This window comes from Dromiciops gliroides, chromosome 6 (genome assembly GCF_019393635.1).
Source record: "Dromiciops gliroides isolate mDroGli1 chromosome 6, mDroGli1.pri, whole genome shotgun sequence".
NCBI lineage: Eukaryota > Metazoa > Chordata > Mammalia > Microbiotheria > Microbiotheriidae > Dromiciops > Dromiciops gliroides.
The window spans coordinates 127,419,131-127,435,406 of NC_057866.1; the positions used below are offsets into that span (position 1 = coordinate 127,419,131).

A 16,276-nucleotide genomic window follows, 5' to 3' on the forward strand; every position below is an offset into this window, starting at 1 on the left:
TCTGACTCCAGGCTTAATACTCTATCTACTGCACTGCTTAGCTGCCCTTTTATCAAAGTAAGCTGACTATAACAGAGGTGCTAGGTTTTACATTAAAAAAAAAATCAATAAAGTAGATTAGCTAAACTAATCTCACTGAGGAAATGGTGTTCAATGCTCCAGGAAGCTTCAGTTTTGCCACGAGAACTAGTACAACATTCATTATACTTTTATTGAACATTGTACGGAAAGCTAAGAAGCGATAAGTTCCTTTGGAGGCCAATCTTCACGTAGATAAGTGCAGACCGTGGTTACTCGAGATCTGGAGGGACTTTGAAGTTTCCGTTTTATAAGCTCCTCTTTCTAAACTATCAGAAACTAATTGCCAGTAATTAGATGGGGGTGGGCAGGAATTCATCCCTATTTCTAAAAGAAACCCGATTTCTGCCTGCCACAGCTGTTTGTTAGCAAGAAATCATATTCTGAGAAACTGAAGCAAGAATTGGACCAGCCTGTGTGTGTGTGTGTGTGTGTGTGTGAGAGAGAGAGAGAGAGAGAGAGAGAGAGAGATCCTCGCTCCATCCCTGTCCTGCTTCCTCACAGCTTACACTGTGCCTTTTCCCAAGGAATCTACAAAGCTGTAATAACATTGGGGAGGCACCATGACACCAAAAAAGAGCACAGTATTGGCTTGGGAGTTAGAAGCCTTGGGTCCTAATTCCGCCCTAGGTGTTTCCTACCTATGTGAACCAAGAGAGTCACTAAACCTGTTTCTTCATTCCTAAAATGCAGAGGTTGGACGGGATGGCTTCTGAGGTCTCTTCTAGCTCTAGAGCCATGAAACTGTGACCTAAGAGGTGATCTAGTCCAACCCTCTCGTTTTAGACATGAAGAAGCTTAGTGATTTGCCCAAGACTGCACAGGTAGCCACAGACAGAGGCAAGATTTGAATCTAGGTCCTCTGACTCAAGGGTAAAGGACCCGTCCCACTCAGTTCTTTGTAATCCTAGGATGACTATACCCATTTTCTGGACAACACAGTTATAACAATATTCAGATGGCAGGTGGCAAGATATGGACATGAAGGGTGATATTAGAAATGTAATGTAGTAGAAAAACACACTGGAATTGGATTAATTGCCTCAGTTTCCATAATTATATAATGAGGGAGTTGGATGAGCTCTATAATTCTATGGTCTTATGACCATAGATATAATGTTATAGTGGATGGTGGACCAGGAAATAAGAATTTTATTAATCATCTACAATGTGCCCGGCAGCTAAGTGGTATAGAGCATGAAGTCAGGAAGACCCGAGTTCAAATCTGGCCTCAGACACCTACTAGCTGGGAGACCCTGGGCAAATCACTTAACTTTGTTTGCCTCAGTTTCCTGATCTGTCAAATGAGCTGGAAAAGGAAATGGCAAACCACTCCAGTATCTTTGCCAAGAAAACCCAATTGGGGTCCCAAAGAGTTGGACATGACTGACACAACTGTACAACAAAAATGTGTCAGGGACAAATATTTCATTTGATCCTCATAATAACCCTACAAGTTGGGTGCTATTATGATTTCCATTTTACCATTGAGGAAAATGAGGCACACAGAGGTTAAGTGCCTTGCTAAGGGTCATACAGTTAAATAGAAATCTGAGGCTGCATTTGGACTCCAGTTTTTCCAACTTAAGTAGACTTGGGTCTTGCCTCTTGATAGTCTTGTTTCTGAAATTAAACAAACTGACAGTGTGACCAGGAGCAAATTATTAAACCTCTCAGTGGCCTGGGCAATTCTGCAAGTTTACAGAGCAGTTGTTGAACTGCTTCGGTGGAGAGAACTTCTATGTGCAAGAATCTACAGATAAAATCACAAATCTGGATTTTAAAAAATTGCTTGTCTGAGGAGCAGCTAAAAATAGGTTTTGGTTCACTTGACAATCAACACAAGGCTCAGTCTACTAGACTGTGTTGCCTTACCAGTGAATGGTACATCTGGGGAAGGTTGTTTTTGCAATCTGGCCATACCCCAGGAAAAATGGCAGCATGAAAGGGTCTGCCTTGTCATACATTCATCCTCAAGCAAAACTCAAAAACTCAAAGGCCCCTGCCCTCTCTCATCTCCCACTACTCTAGAAGGTTTTCTCAAGTGCACCCTGACCCTGGAATCCCAAGTCAGAGACTTCATGACACCTGAGAGAAAACCTTTGGCTCAGTGGACTAGGATGGAGGTACAGGACAATCAAAGGCACCCCTACCTCAGTACAACCAACCCCCTGCTTCTTCTAACCTCTTCCTTCTAAGCCTTCACTCTACTTGGCTTCTATTGGGCTGAGGGGGAACCTTTCATTTGGAGGCCATTCACATCGATAGGTGCAGACTGTGGTTACTTAAGATCTGGAGGGACTTTGAAGTTTCCATTTTATAAGCTTCTCTTTGTTAACAAGAAAAGAAATCATATTCTGAGAAACTGAAGCAAGAATTGAACCAGCTTGCGTGTGTGTGTGTGTGTGTGTGTGTGTGTGTGTGAGAGAGAGAGAGAGAGAGAGAGAGAGAGAGAGAGAGAGATCTTCGCTCCATCCCTGTCCTGCTTCCTCACAGCTTACACTGTGCCTTTTCCCAAGGAATCTACAAAGCTGTAATAACATTGGGGAGGCACCACGGCGCAAAGAAAAGAACACAGTATTGGCTTTGGAGTTAGAAGCCTTGGGTCCTAATTCTGCCTGGGTGTTTCCTACCTATGTGAGCTGAGCAAGTCACTAACCCTCAGTTTCTTCATCCCTAGAACGCCGAAGTTGTACTAGATGGCTTCTGAGGTCTCTTCTAGCTCTAGACCCATAAAACTGACCTAGTCCAACCCTCTCATTTTAGACATGAAGGAAATGAGACACAGAGAGGACAGATAGTGAAGTCCCAGGCAGTTGCTGTTTTCAGTGGTGAAGCTCATATGCACATGATGCCTTTTTAAAAAGAATTGTCTTATTTTAAAGAACAATTTACCCCTTCTAATCACTAGGGGAAAGGGGCGGGGTGGGGGGCGGGGAGGGAGACAGACACATACACACAGGCAGAGACAGAGACGAGAGACAGGAACAATCAACTTTTAAAAAGGAGAAAAGCTCTGGTGGTCTCTTCAGCTAAACTGTCCCTCAAGCAGGATCTGAAGTGAGCATCACGAAGGTAACATTTTTCAAGGAAAGCATTTGAAGGAGGAATGAGAGAACGCCAGGAAGTTTTTTCCATAACCACATTTTTCTCAGCAAGGTGACAGCCCGTTAACAAATCCTCCAAGCAAAACCTCCGTCCGGAACAGAATAGAACAAGGTTGGGAGCCCGGCAGGATTACGTTACTAGGACCTACCCGAGAGCCGCGGGTGCTGAAATTCGCCAGGCTCCAGCGGAACGGAGGGCAGCGCAGTGACTCACCTTGCCCTGGGACTCCCCTGGCTTTGGCCGCAGCGCTGCGGGATGGCGGCAAGAAGCGCGCCCGCTGGTCCAGCCCCTCTTGGGTACGCACGGCCCCGGTGCCCGCGCTCTCCGCTCGGGGCTCACTGCGCCGTCTGAGCTGCCCTTGACTCTCTGACAGGCGCTTTGACTCAGCCCTGTGGCTGATAGGAGCAGGGTGCCGCCCCACGACTCTGCTCTCAGGCTGCAGAGCTTCATTAAACAGCCCCTGACGAGGTGCCCCTTTTCAGAGCTGGGAAGCGCCAGGCGCAGCTGCCGTAATTGGCAACCGCGGAGCGCGAACCCAGAGCGTTCTAGATTTCTCAGAAGGGGAAACGGGACTCAGAAGCTGGGTTTGGCAGCAGGGGGGGCGTACTTGGGAGGGAGGGCTTCCCCTTTTCTCATTCTGCTTCCCCACGATTTCAGAATATTCTGGGGGACTAACGAAAGTACACACGCAAGTACAGTGCAAGGATTCCTGGGATGGTCTCAACATTGACACAAACCACTTTGTCTTTTTGTGTCTTCACTGCCTCCGCTAAAAGATTGTACCAGCCTCTTCCCATCTCCAGGGAAGTAACCAACTCTATATGCTTTATATTACCAAGGGCTCCGAGTTCCCCTGCCCTTGGCATTACTACACACGGAGTCAGGAAGTGAACTCTGACTTTGTTGAGTCACTCTACTCCCCAACAATCTCAAAGCAATTTTACAGTCATAACAAGGAGGAGGGGAGCCGGGCCGGTCTCATCTGTAGGTTGTCTTCTCTAGCATGATCCAGAGTGATACCGAAATTGTCCCCAGGCCCATGTCTTCCTCTAACTTGCCATCTGGGGCCTGAAATCCCCACCGTTAGAAATCAATATTTTTGGACATGAAATTTAGTCATCCAGCTCCCCCTGCCCACCCCATCCCAGCTTTTAAGGTGTGAATATCCCTGGCAGGGACAACACATTAAGTTATTTTAGCTATTAATACTCTAGGCTTTAATTCATTCATCAGATTTTTTCAGAGTCATCTGGTAAGTCTTTCAGAGAATGAAATAAGTTAAAACAGTTTTGAGTTAAAGGAAAGGTTCAGGGCTTGATGTGTAGCCCAAGAGAAGAGGCCTGGGTGGGGCATCAAAGGACCACACCTTGGGCACCATAAGGGTGAAAGGCACATAGTGTGGGGAGAACTGATAAGGAGGAAAGCGCCTTTCCAAGGAAAGGTTCAAAGGGAGGGCATGAAGACAAACGTCACTTAGTACACAATTTGACCTAGGGCTGGCTCTGGGAAGAGTGATTTTTTTTTAAGTGAGGCAATTGGGGTCAAGTGACTTGCCCAGGGTCACACAGCTAGTAAGTGTTAAGTGTCTGAGGCCGGATTTGAACCCAGGTACACTGCGCCACCTAGCTGTCCCTGGGAAGAGTGATTTTTAAAAAAAAGGCCCTACTATATCAGAAAATACAAGTTTTGGATATTTGTAGTTCATTTCCCAAGGGAGTCACTGATGGAATGTAACATCTATCTTGTTCATTTGTTCTATTCAGGAATCATAATCCACCTGCTCATACCACATATTGTAATAAGAACAAAAGGAAGCTTTAGTTTTGAAACATTCCTACTGAAGCCTTAACACAATCCTTAAATAACACACCTTTAAGCACTCTGAGAAATTCCCCTGGCATAGAGCCTGTGTGCGCAGAACCTGCACCAAGAATGCACTTGAGAAACAGCCCTGACTCCTTAACAAATGCAAAAGATTCTGACAAGCCAAGAATAGCAGCAGGGCCTCCAATGCATTTGCACTCTCTCCTCTGAAGGGCTATGCATCTCTTGTCTGAGCTACTCATTGCTGTTGTTTTATTTCTCAACTGGACCTCAGATGCCTCATCTGGTAAAAGAAGGGAATTGAATTGGGATAGGGATGTTTTGTTTTTGTGGGGCAATGAGAGTTAAATGACTTGCCCAGGGTCACACAGCTAGTAAGTGTCAAGTGTCTGAGGCCAAATTTGAACTCAGGTCCTCCTGACTCCAGGGTCAGTGCTCTATCCACTGTGCCACCTAGCTGCCCCTTTAAAGGAATGTTTTTCCTCTTGACTGCCAACATCTTAATTTTTTTTTTTAGGCAGGGCAATGAGGGTTAAGTGACTTGTCCAAGGTCACACAGCTAGTAAGTGTCAAGTGTCAGAGGCCGTATTCAAACTCAGGTCCTCCTGAATCCAGGGCCAGTGCTTTGTCCACTGTGCCACCTAGCTGCCCTCAGGATAGGGGTTCTTAATGAAGGGTCTGTGAACTTAAAAAAAAATTGATAACTCAATAAAATTGTTTCCTTTGTAATCCTATGAATATTGTTTTTATGAGTTTAAATACATTATTCTGAGGCTTCACCCAACTAACCAAAGGAGTCAAGAAACAAAAAAAGGTCAAGAGGGGCGGCTAGGTGGCGCAGTGGATAAAGCACCAGCCCTGGATTCAGGAGTACCTTAGTTCAAATCCAGCCTCAGACACTTGACACTTACTAGCTGTGTGACCCTGGGCAAGTCACTTAACCCCCATTGCCCCGAAAAAAAAAAAAGGTCAAGAACTTCTGGACCCAAGGTTATCTGCAGACCTTTAACTTCTAAAGAAATGGGTGATTCTTTGTGTATATCTTGGCTCTTCAACTAGAATGATAGCTCCTTCCTTAGAGGATCTATATTACACTTCTTTTCTCTCTCCTAGAGTGCTTCATAGATTTTAGTTGTTGAGTTGTTTTTCAGTCGTGTCTGATTCTTCATGACCCCTTTTTTGGGTTTTCTTGGCAAAGACACTGGAATGGTTTGCCATTTCCTTCTCCACCTCATTTTACATATGAGGAAACTGAGGCAAACAGGGTTAAGTGACTTGTCTAGGTTCACACAGCTAGTAAGTTGTCTGAGGTCACATTTGAACTCAGGTCTTCCTGACTCCAGGCCTGACACTCTATTAACTGTGCCACCTGGTGGCCCTATGTCTGCTTTGCAGACAGCAGGTGCTTAATAAATGCTTTGATTGATTTTTAAAAGTGTCACTGTCATCTTAAAAATGGTTTTTAGTATGGTGACCCAGACGCCCCTGGTATATGAAGTATTTAGTTCTCTCTTATCCGGCTACATTGGTTTCTCAGCCAAAAACTGTATTCCCTTAAAGAAAAAAAATGTATACATTTAAATGCTAGGTGAGTTGATTTTGCTGTACTGGGGCAAGTAAGTGTCAGTATAGTGTAAAGAATGCTGAACATGGAGTCAGAAAAAAACCTGAGTTAAAATCCTACCGCCGACCCTACCTAGCTTTGTGTCCCTGAACAAGTCACCTAACTTCTGCTTGACTCAATGTCCTAATCTCTAAAACAGGGGTGATAATAGAACCTTACCTCTCAGAGTTGTGAGGATATAATGAGACCATATTTGTTTTTGTTTTTGCAGGGCAATGAGGGTTAAGTGACTTGCCCCAGGTCACACAGCTAGTTAAGTGTCTGTCAAGTGTCTGAGGCTGGATTTGAACTCAGGTCCTCCTGAATCCAAGGCCACTGCTTTATCCACTGCACCACCTAGCTGCCTCGAGATCATATTTGTAAAGCACTTTGCAAACCTTAAAATGCTATATAGATACCAACTATTATTATTATTTTTCTTTTTTCATCTTTGATACAAAGGAAGGCCTTCTGAATAAGGTCAGAGGGGAGGGCTATGTTTGAAAATGAATGTGACTAGGGACAGCTAGGTGGCACAGTGGATAGAGCACTGGCCCTGAAGTCAGGAGGACCTGAGTTCAAATCCGGCCTCGGACGCTTGATACTTACTAGCTGTGTGACCCTGGGGAAGTCACTTGACCCCAACTGCCTCACCAAAAAAAAAAAAAGAAAAAAGAAAGAAAGTGAATGTGATGTGAAAAACCAAAAGGCATAAATTTTAAAATGCTGGGTGAAATATTTTATTGCCCTATTGTCTTTTTGATATACATTTGCTGAATATGATGGCTTCCCACAAAAATGGCCTCCCTTTTGAACCTCTGCCTTCTTCTGACACATTAGTCTTTTGTGTGTGTGTGAGGCAATTGGGGTCAAGTGACTTGCCTACGGTCACACAGCTAATAAGTGTCAAGCATCTGAGGTCAGATTTGAACTCAGGTACTCCTGACTCCAGGGCCCATACTCTATCCACTTCACCACCTAGCTGCCCCATGACACATTAGTCTTAACCTTGCACAAATAAATGACCTCTTGGGCTCTGTCTGTCTCCCCATGTCCCTTCTTTTTATAGCCTACTGATAAGATACTCTCATTTAGACCTGAGGGTTACATACAGTCTGGATGTCCCTGGTTTCTATTCCATTTCCTTTTTCTCATCAGCTTGCAAAGCTAACTCTGGTTGGCATTGTGTTGAAATACCAAGGATTTACATTTATTTCCTCAAGGTACCAGAATACAGGGATTCCCTTAAGGCTAAAACAAATAAATTCAGGTCATAATGAAATAAATTTCTCTGAGTAATAACAAACAACAGTGAAAAATGTAATCACCTGTCACGAAGCCTCCCTCATACTTATTCAACACATAGAGCACCTTCACTCGATATCAACAGATTGAAAATAGACAGAATATGTTAAAATGATATTATGTTAGATCATATAATATTAACTGAAATTTACAAACTTTACACTTTGAACAGAGATTATCTCATTTGAGCCTCACAATAACCTGTGAAGGAGATGCTACCGATTTTATCACCAATTTACAGATGAGGAAAATAAGGCTCAGAATAACTTGTCCATCATCACATCATCGCTAAATGCCAGAAATACAATTGGAAACTAGGTCTTTCCTGACTTCAAGACCTGCACTTTTTTTTATTCTACCCGATTTTACCTAATTTACCTAAAGCATCAGAATGCAGATAGGAATATTAGACAACTAAAAAGCATATGGATTTGGCATGGGGATTTAAGTACTCATTCTAAGACATTTTTAAAAAATAGGACAGGTTCTGAGGTGAGTTCAACAGCTGCCAACAAAACCAAATGAAATTTCCTTTGTCCAAAGTTTCCAGTCCAGTCCTATTAACATTCTCAAATCTCTGACAAGCTTCTTTTCTCCAGTAGCTCTTTCCTGCAGCCCTGCATAGATATCCAGCTGCAGGTTCTCACCTTCCTTTACCTTTCATCTTTTTTTCTTTTTTTCTCCCTTCCTTATTTCCCTCCTTCTTCCTTTCTCTCTCTTCCTTCCTTCTGTTTTTCTTCATCTTTCTTTCCTTTCTTCCTTCCTTCCTTCCTTCCTTCCTTCCTTCCTTCCTTCCTTCCTTCCTTCCTTCCTTCCTTCCTTCCTTCCTTTCTTTCCCCGCAGGGGAACCCAATTGAGTAATCATTCCAATTTTATCTGAGTTTCTAAGTTAATCCACTTCTGTACATTAAAGTCAGACCCAAGTGAAAGGTACTTACATGAGAGTTGCAACAGCACGTTCTTGATTTGAAGAAAGCCCTGTTCTTGGATGAAGGACTGTTTAAATAGTTGTGCTTACTCACTCCTTGGGTAGCACGTTTCTTTACGTGTGCACGCAGTCTCACGTGCACGTTCATGCAGGTACCTGAAAAACCTGCAGCGTGGGGTAGATGAAAATGACAGAAAGTATGTAGATGCTAAATCTGTCCTGGTTATTCAGGTTCATTGTGCAGTCCATTCAGGCAACCACATCTGAGATGAAGTTTTCTTCCTGCTCTAGTCTCTCCTTCCTTCTCTACCACTAAAGGATGGACCCGTCCCAAGGTTGGATGGAATAGGTCAGGTCCAGACTGTGTGGGAAACAGAGGAGAGCTCTGAGACCTTTCTTACTTTCTTGTTTTGAATGGGACTTTCAGTTAGACATTGCATCACTTCAAAACATCCGCCTTGTGAGGTTCATTTCATGAGTTTCATTGGCCACATGCCAAGCTGAGTGCCAGCCCACTGTTGCCTAATTAACGAGAAGTTGCTTTCCTACTGGAACTAAATGTACAAAATAAAGAGTGGCTAAGAGGGAGAGCCAGGCTGGGATGATACTATTTTTGTTCAACATCAAAAACTGTTTTAATCTGATCTCTTCAATCCCCATAGGTATTTCTCTCCTGATTTCTGCTCCCTTCCTTATAAGACAATTGCCAACATAGTAGTTGAAAGGTTCCACATGGGAATGAAACCAAAAGATTGAATGTGTTTCTGTGTGCATCTGTGAGAAGGAATCCCAAGCCTGTGTGTATACATCTGTCACCTTTGGTGGAAATGCTACTGAGGGTGTTTAAGGTTTATTGTGCAGGTGTTGAGGTACTGGCTTATTACCCTTTTAACTTATTAGCTGCACACAATAGTCATTGATTGTTTACAACGTGCTAAACCCATTAGATGAGATTATTTGTGTGAATGAGAGAAGGGAGACATTAGCCTTGGGGTGAGACTGGGCATGGGAGTGTCTGTGTGTATTTATTTTAGCACATACCATGAGAAGGTAAGTGCTTCCCTATTTTGCTCTTCCACCTTGGCATTAAAAAAAATTTTCCTTTGGACAAAGAAAAAGCCCTTAGAAATAGTGGCCACATGAAAAAAAGGGGGGGAAATGGCATGCCATATTCCTTACTCTTAATGAAAAAAATTAAAAATTGAAGGAAGATAAGTATTTTTGCACATTTGTGGTGAAAGGGGAGGGACAAAGCATATACCTTGTACCTGAACAAAGAGTACCTTGGTTACTAGGGAGATTATTTTGTTTTCTGATATAACCTCTAGGCTGAGCAGTGATACAATCATGTCTCCCTAAAATTCCTTGGACACAAGGACTGTGTCTTGAACATTAGAACTGGACAAAAACTTAGAGAATCTAATACAACCTCTTCATTTTTGCTCAGGGAGAGGAAGCGATTTCCCCAAGTCACACATTTAATAACTGGATTGTTGGTACTTCAACTTGTTTTTTACCAATTCCAGTTGGTTTTGTGTCCCCGTTTTTGCTCATGAAATGATAAATGATATATCATACTGATGTGCCTTAAAATCTGCAAACCCCTTTCTTTTTCTCCCCCCACCCACGAACACACAGCAATCCTAGGTCTCTTCACTTTACATATGAGGAAACGGAAACCCAGGAAGTTAAAAGAGCCCAAGGTCACACAGGCCACCATAAATTGGCATCAGAGCCAGGGATGAACTTGGGTTTAAGCTGTGCCTTTACTAATTCCCCAACTGTGAGTAAAAGTAAATCACTTCCATTCCCTGAGCCTGAGTTTACTTCTGTAAAAAAGAAAAAGTAATATGAAACAAACAAGGGAATTGCATTAGACGATCTGTGTTCTTGCCTTTAACTAACTCTATTAGCCCCTTTGCTTGGTTTCCCCATGCTCTTGTTAGGCTAGTGAAACCCAGCAGCTGATGCCACAGCTCCAGCAGGGTGCCGTCCTGAGACAACCCTTTCTGTTCACCAGGGATGCTCTGTGGGCCTCAAGCTTCCCCCACACACACACATACACAAAACCCCACTCCAGTGAAGCCTTACAGACTGGCTTGCACATCCTTGCTTCCCCAGGGCCCTAAGTGAAGTCATCCTGTGTCTGCCCACTAGTTTCAGGTCTCCTCTGTTCCTTGTTTCTTTACCTGTCTTCACCATTGGGGAAGAAGGATAGTCTTAGTTCCCAGAAAGATAGAAACAGCTTAAACAACCCACATAGGAGCATCAGTTTAAAGCTACAAGCTGTCTCAGGAACTCCCCAATCCAAGCCTCCTCATTTTGCAGCTGAGAAAATGGGGACCACAGAGTTTGTGACTTGCCCAAGATGACAGAGGCAGCAGAGAGCAAAGCCAAGGCCCTCTACCTCCAAATCTAGCACTTTCCCCATCATCTCATCCTGCCTCTGAATCAGGAGGGCACATGTTATGAATCCTAGGCCCTTTTTCACAATTGACTGTAAGAGTCCAGGAATGTTCCATTCATTTTTCTGGACTCATAGAGTCATAGAACCACAGACTTAGAGTTGAAAGGGACTTTAGATGTCATCAAGTTCAGTCCACCCCCTCATTTTACAGATGAGGAAACTGAGTCAGAGAGAGGATAATTATTATTATATAAATATGATATGATACAATTATATATTAACATGTTATAATCATATAATATTATCTAATATAATATAGATATATGTCATCTGTAATATTGTTCTAACGCATAATATATTATAATACTATCATATAATTATATCCTATCATGTATCAAATATTATTATATCATAGTATGTTATAATAATTCCTAGCATTCACTTAGTCCTTTAAGGCTTACAAAGTGCTTTACAAATATTATTTCATTTGATCTCCACAAAGCACCTGAGAGGTAGATACTATTATTTATCCCCATTTTGTAGATGAAGAAACTGAAGCAGACAGAAGTTAAGCTCTTTTCTCAGGAGTCACATAGTTATTAAGTGTCTTAGGTAAGATTTGAACTCATATCTTCTTTACTGCATACCCATTGTACTCTGTGCCACTTTGCTGCCTCGATTTTCTAACTCCTCTTTCCTTCTCTCTGATTTCAGATTGATTAGATTGTCCTGCTGGGAACACTGGGAAAAACACTACAGAAAATTATGAATAATAAACTGCAAGTATTCTATAAATACTTAAGACTAATGTCCCTAGCCACTCCTCAAATCTGGTTTATTACAGTGGAATCTGATATCCCCATTCTCTTCCTGTTTTCTGATTTCCCCATTTGTGGCCTTCAGCTAAAGCCTGGGAAATAGGCGAACTGCTGTCTTACAGCTGCTTTAGCCACAGGACCCTGTCCAATTCTAATGTTCTCATTTTTTTTTCATCAATTCTCCCTCCCCTCCAGGCTGTTAGGGATCCTATTGTCAGGTTTTCAATTCACACCTTCTACCTGTGTCATCGTCCCTTCCAATGTTTTAGACCAGAAATTCTTAATATGGTATCTGTGAACTTGTTTTTAAAAAATATTTGTTAACTGTATTTCAATATAATTGGTGTCCTTTGTAATCCTATTTATTTTGTTTCATGTATTTAAAAACATTCTGAGAAGGGGTCTGTTCCAGACTTCTAAATAGCTCCATGAGACAAACTTTCTCCAGTCATAGTCTCCTGGGAACTACTTTAGGCAAATGCTTAAGCCCACATTTTTCTGCCTTTCCTCATTTCTACTCTTAACCATCATCTAGGTCAGAATTCTCTTCTACCTCATCTCTCATCACCATCTTCAAAGAGCAATCTTTGATTTTCTCCTCTCTCCTCACTTGGGCCTTGGGGATTTTCTCCTCCATTGGCAACAGTACTTCTACTTTCTGTTTTGTAACTAACTATACATGCTCTTAATTCATCTGGCCCTTTGCCTGGGGATTAAATCAAATGAGAGCTTTCAGGATCTCTGATTGGAGAACCTTGATCTTTAGATCCTGACCCCAGGCCCATAGATTGGGGACCTAGGGAGGAAGGGGAGATTTGTGAGAAAGTACTAAGTGCATTGAAAGCTATCACATAGTGACCATTCTTGACTTTAGAGGACTGGTAGTGACTTCTCTTTAGAGAGATGGTGGATTATAGGTACAGAATGAGGAATATATTGTCAGATTTGGCCAATGTATTGGTTTGTTTTGCTTAAAACAACTTTCATGTTAAAAAGGAAGGTCCTATGAGGGGAGGAGGGGAAGGCTGAGGAGGTGTCACAGGGAAACAACAACACTGATTTTTTTTTAAAGCACTAAAAACGTTTCTTTACATAAAATAGATTTTTTTAAGTGCTAGGTGGAATCATTTTTCTTCCACCATATACCTCTTACCCCTTTCTGACATCAGCCTGACTTGTGAAGCTGCTGGATTTGTGGCATTCCTTCTCATTCATCTAAGGGCTGGGTGTGTAGCTTGTCTTCTCAAGAGAATATCTCTTATATGAATGACAGGGAGTTATAAGCTGGCCACCCAAGTTTCTAATTAACCTGGCTCTCTAAACTCCTTTCTCCATTTCCCTTTGTAGTTGAATTCTCACCCTACCTAGTTCTCAAAGTCACTGCAAAAGGTGGGAGAGGGTGATGAAGGGAACGCTAAAACTCCATACCTCAGATTCATCTTGAGTGTGGGAGTGGAGAGTTAAAGGTTCCTTTATCCACTAATGCAGACTAATTCAAGGACCTGCCTACACTCATAAAATAGGTGCATGGATGATACAGGGAGATAATAGGATTTAGAGATTGACAGGTTCTTAGAAATTATCTAATTCAACATCCCTTAAGGATGAGGAAACTGAGGCCCGCCCAAGGAGAGAAATCATTTCTCAAAGGACACATGGTAAGAAGCAAAGCAAAGATTTGTGACTCCATATATCCATCATTCTTTCCATTAGCTATGTGTGGGGAGATTGGAGGAAAGGGGAGGGAAGAGAAAATAGGTTTTTGAAAAAAATATATACTTGACTACACTCTAAAAGAGGGGTTCCGTACCTTCTGTGAATCATGATTCCCTTTGTCAGTCTAGTGAGTCCTGTGGACCTCTTCTCAGAATAATACTTTGTTGCCTATATGCATAATTGAAGGAAATGCTAAATTTCAGTTAAAGTTTAGCAAGAATAAAGATGTAATTTTTCCCCATCAATGTTCACAGACCCCTGAAGCCTTAGAGGTGAGTGTACCCTAAGTTAAGAACCCCTGCTCTAAGTTGTGATCAGTAGATTCAGGAAGTGGGAGCCCCCCCCCAATCATATTATGCATTTCATTGCTCAAACAAGCTTTTTATTGGATTAGTAAGTCTTTGTGCTAATACTAGTGCAAAAGGGGTTGCCCATCAATGGGTGAATGGCTGAACAAGTTGTGGTATATGAATGTAATGGAATTCTATTGTGCTGTAAGAAACAATGAGCAGGAGGAGTTCAGAGAAACCTGGAAGGTCTTGCATGATCTGATGATGAGTGAGATGAGCAGAACCAGAAGAACACTGTACACAATATCATCAACAATGTGTGTTGATCTACTGTGATGGACTAGATTCTTCTCACCAATGCAATGGTACAGGAGAGTTCCAGGGGACCCATGATGGAAGAGGATCTCCAAATCCAGGAAAAAAAAGAACTGTGGAGTAGAGATGCTGAATGAACCATACTATTTCTTTTGCTTTTGGTGCTGTTGTTTTTCTATTTTGAGGTTTTTCCTCATTGCTCTGATTCTTCTCTTATAACATGACTAATGCAGAAATGTGTTTAAAGTTATTATGTATATATATATATATATATATCCTATATCAGATTACCTGCTGTCTAGGGGAGGGGGGAGGGAGAAAAATCTGAAATTGGAAAGCTTGTATAAACAAATGTTGAGAACTATCTTTACGTGTAACTGAAAAAAAATACTTTTATCAGAAAAAAATACTAGTGCAAAGAGATGAGTCCTGTTAAAGAGGTCATTTTAGTTTGAGACCACTGACTAAGATTTTATTAATAAGAATAAGGAGAAAGGAGAGAAATCTGGACCCAAAAAAGTGGCTCGATGTAAGAGAAGAAATTACCCAAAACACAAGAGCATTTGACTAGGTGAAGTCTAAGGTTCTTACATTCTAGGATTCCGTGAGGTGGAAATAAGACAGGTACTGATGGAGGGGTAGGGATTGGAGGTGGAGAACAGAGCAATTTGCTTGGGGAGTTACCAAAGGTTGGAGGGGCAGCTCACTACTTCTATACATCATGGTGGTTTTCATAGCACACTTGTTGAGAAACAGTACCCTAAAACACAAACAATCCTGAGGAAATAAATGCTTTGGTCTCCTGTATTGGGCAAAAATATCCTCTTGTCAGGTTTTATTATTCCATTTTTGACCTGCCATGTGCATTTCTGTAAAAGTTCATCTGGCCTTGAACGTTTTATGCATAGGGCCATAAGATGTGCCTCCTCTAATCAGTTTCTATACCTGAACACAAGACGGGGCAGTGGTTACTCATACATAGATTGCTGCTGATGATTTAATGTCGCCTATAAAATGCCTTCTGATGTGGGATATTACATAAACCTAGGTGGTTGCTGTTGCATTTGACTTTCAGTCTGACTGCGTGCGGAGTCAGCCCTGAGACTGGTCTTTCCAGTGTGTTCTGTTGTACCTGCAGGAGAGCCTGGTGTCCTGGGTTTGTCTCACATGGCCGACCTGGCTGCCTCTGTGTTTTGTTTTGTTGACCCAGTGTGTATGAGATCCCGGTGTTGTCTGCTTCAAGCTTTTGGTCCTGGAAGGGTCAGGAAGGGAAGAGAGGAAACATAGGGTGAAAAATCTTACCTCTGTTCCAAGTAGGAGCTGGGGATTTTTCTGCATATAAAAATGTAGGCCTTTTCTAGAGTAGAATGGTGCCTGAGGCGGGGTGGGGCAGCTAGGTGTTGCAGTGGATAGAGCACCAGCCCTGGAGTCAGGAGGACTTGAGTTCAAATCCAACCTCAGACACTTAACACTTACTAGCTGTGTCGCCCTGGGCAAGTCACTCAACCCCAATTGCCTTACTTTAGAAAAAAAAAAAAGAATGGTGCCTGAGGAAATGACCAGCTGGTTGGATTCTAAAATCCACTTGTAAATCAGTGGCTGGGAAGCAAGAACACATCGTGTTTGACAAATTAATGAGCAGACATTGAATAAGTGCTTGCTGTGGCCAGGCACTGTGCTAAGAGCTGAGAATGCAAAGAAAAGCAAAAACAGCGATTTTCCTAAGAAGGTTACACATATCCCCTAACAAACTCACAAAAGCCTATTTAATCCATGATATACTGGAAGTATCATATCATCTTATATAGAAGACGACTTTCTGGTTCTTTGTGTATTGAAAGGTTTGTGTGCGGGCAGCTAGATGGTGCAGTGGATAAAGCACTG

The 16,276-nt window shown here is 42.3% G+C and overlaps 1 protein-coding gene across 3 annotated transcripts in view; it reads right to left on the minus strand.

Moving 5' to 3' along the window:
* The window catches only part of HOPX (HOP homeobox), a 39,289-nt gene extending 30,007 nt beyond the window's left edge, over positions 1 to 9,282 (minus strand). Inside the window, exon 1 of one of the 3 annotated variants that reach the window (XM_043973435.1) lies at positions 8,857 to 9,282. The gene's annotated coding sequence lies outside the window, so the exon portion shown is untranslated. Of the gene's footprint in view, positions 1 to 3,334; positions 3,863 to 8,856 lie in introns of those variants that run through there. The other 2 variants (XM_043973436.1, XM_043973434.1) reach the window with 2 other exon arrangements.
* Between the last annotated feature and the right edge of the window lie 6,994 nt (positions 9,283 to 16,276).